Source organism: Martes martes, assembly GCF_963455335.1.
Source record: "Martes martes genome assembly, chromosome: 4".
In the NCBI taxonomy this organism is placed as follows: Eukaryota; Metazoa; Chordata; class Mammalia; order Carnivora; family Mustelidae; genus Martes; species Martes martes.
Genome location: NC_137891.1, coordinates 65,958,327 through 65,966,499, shown reverse-complemented (window position 1 = coordinate 65,966,499; position 8,173 = coordinate 65,958,327).

The window sequence follows — 8,173 nt, the reverse complement described above, 5'->3', positions numbered from 1 at the left end:
TAAATATAAATATCTATCTATATGACTAGATATGTAAATATCTATCTCTATATTCATGTGGATCTGTATGAGTACAGAGATAGATATTTTCCTTTTGCCCAAATGGAATCATGAATGATTTACATATTGTATTATAATATTATCAGAACATAAGGAATTACATTATTCTGTACTGTGTTACAGTGTGGCTGTACCATAATTTAAACAGTCCCCTATTGATAAACCATTATTCATTTGCTATAAATTAATGTGTAATTTCAAACAAATCATGAAGTAGGACCAGGAGTAGAATAATCCATTAAATAAATAAATAAATATCTTGTTATAACTGCAATATAAAATAAGTGAAGGACTGGCAGGAAATGTCATATATGGGTCTACAAGAGATAAATATGTTTAATTAACTTTCCTAGCTGTATATTTATCTTCATAGAGCTGAAAAAATTCCTGAAAATAAGAGAAGGTAGACATCAGCTGTCATGTTTTAAAATGGTAAATGGAATTTTGTAATGTTTGCCATTTTCCGAAGGAATATTTAAAATACTCAAATCAGGGGTGCCTTGCTGGCTCAGTTGGTGAACGATGCAGCTCTTGATCTTGGGGTCATGAGTGCAAGCCCCACATTGGGCATGGAGCCTACCTAAAAAAATTATTTTTTACTTTAATTAATTAATTAATTAATTTTAAAGGGGTTCCTTTTTTAAAGATTTTATTTATTCACTTGAGAGAGAGAGGGAGCACAAGCAGGGGGACAGAAAGAGAGAAAGGGAGAAACACGCTCCCTGCTGAGCTGGGTGGGAGCCTGACATGGGGCTCGATGGCAGGACCTGAAGATCATGACCTGAGCCAAAGGCATACGCCTAAGCATCTGAGCCACCCAGGCGCCTCCAAAATTTTTTTTTTTTTAAATAAGAAAATAAAATACTCGGGCGCCTGGGTGGCTCAGTGGGTTAAAGCCTCTGCCTTCAGCTCAGGTCATGATCCCAGGGTCCTGGGATCGAGCCCCGCATCGGGCTCTCTGCTCTGTGGAGAGCCGGCTTTCTCCTCTCTCTCTGCCTGCCTCTCTGCCTACTTGTGATTTCTGTCTGTCAAATAAATAAATAAAATCTTTAAAAAAAAAGAAAAGAAAATATTCAAATCAGTACTTAAATACTCAAAATCTTGAAAATCCTGTTGTCTCATTTTTTTCCTCTGTAGCAAAAAGATATTTCCTTAAACTCATATAGCCTCAGTTTACATTTGACTATATTGGTCCAAAAATAAAGCAGAGTTAAATTCAATGTAGTAACTCTACTTCTTCCCATTGTAGAAATAAACACTAGAGTTGGAGATGGGGTTTACGAAATAGCAAAGTAAATGAACTCAGAAGAGTCATAAACTTTAAATTTTTCTCCTGCTTCTTTAAACAGGTACCTAATAACACCATCCTTGCTTTTCTGGAGTAGAGCTGAATAGTACTCTCTTCTCTTTCCCTGAAGGGTCTTATACATATTCTGTTGTGGTCAACATTTTTAGGAGGAGCTTAGGTGAGGACATCAGGAACATGATAGTCAGATTTGAAAATAAACAACTCCGGAGAGATCTCCATAGACTCAAATGATGATCTTGGTCTAACCAAGTATGAATGGATAAGAAAAGGTTGATGTCTTTTTTTTTTTTTAAAGCTTTTATTTATTTGACAGACAGAGATCACAAGTAGGCAGAGAGGCAGGCAGAGAGAGAGAGGGGAAAGCAGGCTCCCTGCTGAGCAGAGAATCCGATGCGGGGCTCAATCCCAGGATCCTGAGATCATGACCTAAGCTAAAGGCAGAGGCTTAACCCACTGAGCCACCCAGGCGCTCCATGGTTGATGTCTTAATATGAAAAAGACTTGAGAGTTCATTCTTTTTATGTTTAATATGGGTAAACAATGTAATATGGCTGTTAATAATACTTCGAATTCAGGTTTTATAATAGAATATAGTATCTAGAGTAAAAAAAAAAATGCTAGTTCTGCCTCACCTCTGCATTGCTGGTTAAATCACACTTAACTGAAAAAGAATATTAGCCAAATCTGGTCATGAGGAAAGTAGCCAGAATAGTGAAGGTCCTGAAAATTACATCTTAGGACACAATAAAAGAGCTAGGAATATTTTATCTTAGAGAAAAGAAAACATAGGGCAAATAGGAAAGTTGTCTTTGAATATTTGAAGAGCTGTCATATTTAAGAAGTATTAGGTTTGTTTTATAATTGCAGAAAATAAAACTAGGGACCAATGGATAGAAATTTCAGTGAAACCAGTTTCAGCTTTAATTTATATAATCTTTGTGGGTGAGCCCCAAAATTTGCAAGTGCTTTATTTGAAATTATAATAACTGTGAATTATTATTGTTCCCATTTTATACCTGAGCTTCAAAAAAATTCCAGAAAGTAAATGATATATATGAAGTCACAGAGCTGGTAAATTCTAAAGACTTAGCCCATGTTTTCTAATTTCCAAGCTCAGCGATCATTCAAATACATTACATATACCTAATGAGAGCTTGAGAGAAAATTTTTAGGTAATCACAGGTTAATTTAAAAATAAAAGATAAAGGACTGGATTCCTAGTGAGCCCTAGGAAAAGTTTAGAAGAGACTGGACAATAAGTAGCCTGGGATATTGTAGAGAAAATGGAATTATCTAATAGGAGCCTGAACTTTGAGGTCTCTTCCAAAACTAAAATTTCAAGATTCTATGAGGACTTTAAATAGATGAAGAACTGGAAGAAAACACCAAAGATATCTATAAGAGATATTTAGTTAGGTTAATTTTCCCAACTGTGTATTTATCTGAACAGAACTTGGGGAAGAGGGTGTAGAATAATAAAAATGAAGATAAGTCAGGGTGGAAACCAAGTCTTTGATAACAAGTCAGGATATTTGCTTTTTCTGGAATAGTCTATTGAACTTAGTAGGAAAAACATGCTTTGAAAAGAATCTAAAATTTTTTAAAGTAAAAATAAGCTGATCTTTAAAGTATGGCTTATGTACACATATGTCTTGGTTTGTTCCTGCCAAAAAATATATTATCTTTATAATATCAACATATTTTGATTAGCATCTATTTTCTTTTTCAGAGTTTCCCTAGCTGAAGCCCATGCTCGACTGAACTTAAGGAGTAAAGTGCTTAAAGAAGATGCACTGATTGCAGCCTTATTATTTGAAACATCTCTTACACTGAAATATGGTAATTATTACATTTGTTAATGGTCACTATAAATAATTATATTTAAATATTCTTAGTCTGTTAAAATAAAATGTTATATATATTTTAAATATTATTTTAAAGAATAATAAATTTTTATTAGATAAGACCTGTTTGAATTTGAACACTTACTAATTGTTTATAGGTAGTATCATCTGTTAAGTTGCTTATTGTGTATGATTACTTGGATATTTGAACTTTTGTAATGCTTTTAGAATTCTGTAAAAACATGTACTTAATACAACACAGGAAGTGATTTTAAATTCATCCTCCTTTTAAAATAGCATGTAACATTTAATTGTCAAGCAGTCCCCCTCAATGGAGTTAGGCACAAAGCTAAAGAAAATGTGATCATGGCATCACCACCTTTCTGAATTGCTAGCTATACTAATCCTGTGACTATAGCATTTAATTATTTGAAACTAATTTGAGCTTATTATGGTTTTGCTAATAAAAACATTAAAGGGCTCTTAAGGTAAGAGTAAAGAGAGTTATTCTCACAAAGGTCTTTGTTGAATTGGATGAGACATTAATTTTGATAAAATATAACCATCCTTGAAACCAAACTTTGGTTCCAACGTTAGGAATTAAAGTATGTATTAACATTGGCTTTTCTGTGTATGTATGTTCAGTGCTTAAATTTGCCTTAAATTCAGTTTATATGGTAATAACTTTTTGCAGAGATTCCTTAGAACATTAGAACGTTATTCTATAATTATCTAAATCAAGCATTCTTAACCTGAAATTCATGAATACTTAGAGAGTTCTAGGGGCTCATGAATCTCTAAATTCTATAAAAATTTTTATGTGTATGTGCTTTATACCCTTTTGCTTAGAGAAATGAATAGTAAGTTTTATGAAGTATATCTTATAGGTCCGTGATCTCCATAAAATGTTAATTATCATCCTGAATTAATTGTATGTACTAAGAGAGTAAAATATTGGTTCCCAACCAACCCTAAGTAAGAGGAATGATATAAAAATATTTTTATTTTTAATTTGTTTTATCATACATACTCTTTTTTTAAAAGGTTTTTTTTTTTTTTTTTTGGATACAGAAACTAATAGATTGTGCTTATGAACTAGATTTAGAAGCTGGGACAGAGGGTAGAGGGAAGAATTAAGGAAAACTCCCAAGCTTCTGCCTTGAGCAACTGAGTGAATCATGGTGCCATTTACCAAGTCTAGGGAAAAAGGAGAAGAAGGGTAGGGAGAAGAACCAAATGATAGATACAAGTTTGAGGCATCCTACATAGGTACCAATAGACATACAAGAATCTGGAGTTTAGATGAGAATTCTAATTTAGAAATTTAATTTGGGAACCATCAGCACAGAGATGGCACTCATAGCCATGGAATGGATGAAGTCACTTGAAATCACCTAGAAGGAGATTATACTAAGAACTCCAAGGACTGCCCTTGAAGAATTTCAATATTTAGAAATGGGGTTGAGTTAGGAGGAACTAACAAAGGACACTGAGAAGTAGCAGCTAAAATGTAGAAAGAAAATCACGTGTAGTTATAGAAGATTAGATTTGGCAGTCTAGGGGGTAAGGTGTCTGTGATCAGAGCTACTTCAGTGGAGTGGGATTTGGGTGGGATACACACAGAAAACTTTGAGATGTTTGACTCTAAAGATGAGGAAGAAAAAGAGGGTATTATCCAGAGAAGGAGGTGTGGTCCAAGAAAGGATATGTATTTTTTTAAGATTTTATTTATTTATTTATTTATTTATTTATTTGACAGAGAGAGGGAGAGAGAGAGCAGCAAAAGGAGAAGGAGAAGGAGACTCCCTGCTGAGCAGGAACCCCGATGTGGGACTCAATCCCAGGACCCCAGGATCATGACCTGAGTCAAAGGCAGACGCTTAACGACTAAGCCATCCAGGTGCCCTAGTTTTTTTTTTTTTTTTTTAAGAATAAATAGATCTGGGGCGCCTGGGTGGCTCAGTGGGCTAAAGCCTTTGCCTTCGGCTCAAGTCATGATCTCAGGGTCCTAGGATCAAGCCCCGCATCCGGGTCTCTGCTCAATAGGGAGCCTGCTTTCCCCCCTCTCTCTCTCTGCCTGCCTCTCTGCCTGCCTCTCTGCCTGCTTGTGATCTCTGTCAAACAAATAAATAAAATCTTTAAAAAAAAAGAATAAATAGATCTTATGATGTGCAATAGGGAGTAAACAAATGACACTACAGAACTGGGGGAAGATCAAAGGAGTAAAATCCTTAACAAGGTGAGAGAGGATGGGATCCAGAGCACATGTGAAAGAATTGGGCTCTAATAGAAAAGACAGTTCGCTTTATAGGAGGGAAGACAAATGGATACAGAATTAGTTCTGTAGATTTGGTCATATACTCTACACAAGGTCATCAGCTAAAACAAAATGTTTGAGGAGAGAAGAATGGAATATAATAGTCATGTTGTGGGGGACAGTTGTGCTAGACAAACCCAGCAGGGTTGTCTGGCAGTGCAAGTTCCCATCCAGCTGAGGTTTCTGTGGTTCATTTAAAGTGAAACCAAGAAATGCCAATTAGGTGATTTTCTGCCTAGCAGCCCAAGTGCAAGCATAAAGCAAATGTGCTCGTGTAGAGTTGAGGTTTTAATATTTGAGTGTGACAGAGTGTTGTAGAGGGGCAAAGAAGTTGGGGGACTGGCTTGGCAGAGATTCTTCCTTTAAAAGAAGGAAGTGAGGGACCCCTAGGTGGTTCAGTTGGTTAAGGTACTGCCTTCAGCTCAGGTCATGATCCTAGGGTCCTGAGATTGAGTCCTGCATTGGGCTCCTTGCTCTGCGGGGAGCCTGCTTCTCTCTCTCTGCCTCTGCCTGCCACTCTGCCTGCTTGTGCTCTCTCTCTCTGATAAATAAATAAATAAAATACTTTTTAAAAAGTTTTTTAAATAAATAAGTAAATAAATAAATAAGGGGAGTGAATTGAAGAAAGCTGATTAGAGGCCTTGGAGATAAAAGACCTGGAAGCTGGAAGTATAAAAGGTAGTGCAGGGAAGAGGGACATCTGAACGAATGGTTGGTTTTTTTTTTTAAATTATTTTATTTTATTAAGATTTTATTTACTTATTTGTCAGAGAGAGAGAGAGAGCGCGCGAGCGAGAGCTAGCACAGGCAGACAGAGTGGCAGGCAGAGACAGAGAGAGAAGCAGGCTCCCTGCTGAGCAAGGAGCCCGATGTGGGACTCGATCCCAGGACACTGGGATCATGACCTGAGCCGAAGGCAGCTGCTTAACCAACTGAGCCACCCAGGCATCCCTGAACTAATGGTTTTGAAGTAAGTTTTTGGTGATCAGTTTCCTGTGACCTTCCTATGCGTAGTAGAGGTAGAAGGGAAAAGGTCAAGACCGTAGTTCTGAAGTTAAAGGAGTAATTCACATGGAAATCATGGAAAGGCAAGCATTAGGGAAGGGAGGAGATATGAGCCTTGTGCTGAGAACTGGTTGATGACTTTACCATGGAAGAGAAAGGGTAATAAAGCCAGGTGGCACTAGACATTAGAGGAGAGATTTTTATTCAGAGAAAAGCAGGGTTGAGAATGGTCTGGTCTTGCTACAAAGGGGCAGCAAGTTAGGCACTGTCTCTGTCTTGTGATAGTAAGGTATGAGGTGTTTTGAGAAAAAGCAGCTTCATCTGAGACAGCCACGGGGAAGAAAGCAGTGTCTCAAGGGACAGCAAAGATTCAGGTAATATAAAGGAAGTAGTAAAGGGAGCAGTCACAGAAGTCAGGCTTCAGAAATCCGAGGCTATATAATTGTTAATTGATGACAGATGGCTCTAGGAAAAGTGGCACTGTCTGCTTGGCTACCCACTCTACATCTGGCCAGTCACAGTGTGACTGTTCACTGTTCACTGTTCATTCAATGAATCAACAACGAAAAAGAATTTAAGAGCTTAATTCCTACAGTAACAGTCAGTTCTTTTTTTCTTCTATATTGTGGTAAAAAATATATAACATTTACTATCTTAACCATTTTTAAGTATACAGTTCAGTGGTATTAAGTACATTCACACTGTTGACACCATACTTCTCTATAACCTTTTCATTTACCCTAACTGAAACTCTGTACCCAATATACAATAACTCCCCAATCTCCCCCTCCCCCAGGCCCTGCAACCACCATTCTTCCTATTTTTATAAATTTGACTTCTCTATGTGCCTCATATAAGTGGAATCATGTGTTTGTCCTATTTTGTCCTGCTTACTTCACTTAGTATAATGTCCTCAAGGTTTATCCATGTTGTATTGTATGTATTAGAATTTCTTTCTTGTTCAAGATTGAATATTCTAGTGTATGTATATATGTATGTATGTATGTATACACACACACATTTTCTTTATCCATTCATACAACAATGAACCTTAGATTGCTTTTACCTTTGGCTATTATGAATAATGCTGTTAACATGAGTATACACTTACCTCTTTGAGAACTTGGTTTCAATTCTTTTGGGTATATACCCATAAATGAAATCACTGGATCATATAGTAATTTTTTGGATAAAACACCATACTGTTTTCCATAGGGGTTTACATTTTACATTCCCACCAACAGTGCACAAGGACTTTGCCAACATTTCATTTGCTTTTCTTCACAAATTTGTTAACATTTATTTATTTATTTATTTATTTTTTTGTAGTGGCCATCCTTATGGGTGTGAGGCAGTATCTCAGCATTTTTCTAAAGTAATGTTGACCATCTTTTCATGTTGCCTATTGGCTACTTGTATATCTTTTTTGGAAGAATGTCTGTTTCTCTTTTGCCCATTTCTGAATTGGGTTGTTTTCTTCTTGTTGAGTTATAGATCACCTATTAGATATGATTCCCAAATATTTTCTCCCATTCCACGGGTTGCCTTTTCACTCTGTTGATTATAATGTTTGATGCACAAGTTTTTTTTTATTTTGAAGTAGTCTAATTTACCAGTTTCTTCTTGTTCCCTGTGCTT